General features: G+C 47.5%; 1 non-coding gene across 1 annotated transcript; it reads left to right on the forward strand.

The window, feature by feature from the left end:
- Positions 1–972: 972 nt before the first annotated feature.
- Positions 973–1,046, forward strand: trnI(CAT). Its single transcript has one exon. It is a non-coding gene; the product is annotated as a tRNA-Met (tRNA).
- Positions 1,047–1,658: the final 612 nt, after the last annotated feature.

Consider the following 1,658-nt stretch of genomic DNA (forward strand, 5'->3'; position numbering starts at 1 on the left):
GACTGCCGTATCTTTTTTGAACCGAATACCTTCCTCTGTAATCTCAGGTCTCTCTCTTTTTGAGAGTGAGAGAAGATTTTCTACCCCGCCTGCCTATGAAGAACCTCAAGTCTATCGGGAAAGGATGTGGTGGTAACCCCCCTTTGTCTAGAACCGGGCGTCCAGCCGTGTAGGAAGACTCACCCTAGCCACTATAGCGACCCCACCCCCAACTCTAGCTGAGAAGCACCCTCCACCCACTTCCATTTTTCCGTGTGCCCAAAAGCCCGCCCGCCCGGTTTTTGAGACCCTTTCTGATTCCCTCACCCAATCTCATGAGAAGCAAGCCCAGCAGGCCCTGCCTTAACCTGTCCTCAGACAGCCAGCCCTCACCAGGCTGCTGGCATTGCTAAATGCTCCGCCACGAAGCAAGCTTTCCCGAATACGGCGGAAGTGGCTAAAGAAGTCGGAGGAAGAAGGTAGTTGGACAACTGTATACACGAGGGTACATTAGTATTCTGGGAATTGGCAACATTGAAAGAAAGGGTAAGGGGTAGGAATAAACTTTTTTAGGTCTTGCTCTACTAAAGTAGTCGGCCTAACCTTCGGTTCCCGTAACCAAGTTTTTCTTTCTCACCCCTTATGTACTTTTTTTTACTTCATCCATACTTTTTTACTTTTTCTGAAGTGTGGGGCAAACGGCGCCCTCTACTTCTACTTCTAACTAAAGGCGAACAGCCGGCATTGCAAGCAAATAGAAAGCCCCCGCCCGTTTGAGCCGGAAAGCGTACCGGCTGTTTGAGTCGCGAAAGGGCCGCTTGCTTAATATTATTTATATAATAATAAGAAATCTATAAACAAAAATAAAAAACGAAAATCTTTTTTTTTCGAAAATTCTTCATTCCTGGGAAGAGGAAGAAGCAGATAGGACAAAGGCCTTCTCTTTCCGTCCGCTCTTCCCGAAGTGAGCGAATTGCATGTAGAGATCCGTAGGGGCTTATAGTTTAATTGGTTGAAACGTACCGCTCATAACGGTGATATTGTAGGTTCGAGCCCTACTAAGCCTACCACCCCCCTCTCTTCACCTGATACAAGGCAGTCGAAGTACCCGCCACCCTGCAGATCTCAATCTAGCGACGGGAACCACACTGCTGCCGCTGCCCTTCGGGCACGCCTCCTATGCTTATCACTCACCTACGCTCTTGCAGCATGCCCCCTTCGGGCAATACGGTGTAATACGCGAAGCAGCTGAGCCATAGTTCTTCGATCGCTATATTCTTGCGATAGCGAAGGCGTGGCTCATCCTCTAAGAGAGAGTAGATGCGAAGGTTCGGATCGAAGATCTTCGCGAGACAGCCCCGGGGCACCATAGCATGTCGGGAATAAGGGGGACATAGTGAACGTAACCACTCCCTTGGTTGGGGGCTGTGACTCCCCTATCCTTTCAATTTTTTGATTCCCAGGTCTTTTTTATTATATTATCACTGTTGGAATATTTTTGTTGACGACTTGGTCAGGGCGGTTCACAATTTCTTTGCTGAAGGCGCTGTTAAGCCCTAAGTTTGAATTCCAATTTCATTGCCCTTATTCCGAAAGTATAAAGCCCTTCTTTCACCAATTCCGACCTACCTTTATTTATGGGATATTTGAAGGAGAGCTTTGTAAATCAAAAAAATTCT

This window comes from Solanum lycopersicum, mitochondrion, assembly GCF_036512215.1.
Source record: "Solanum lycopersicum bio-material TGRC:LA1421 mitochondrion, complete genome".
Lineage (NCBI taxonomy): Eukaryota > Viridiplantae > Streptophyta > Magnoliopsida > Solanales > Solanaceae > Solanum > Solanum lycopersicum.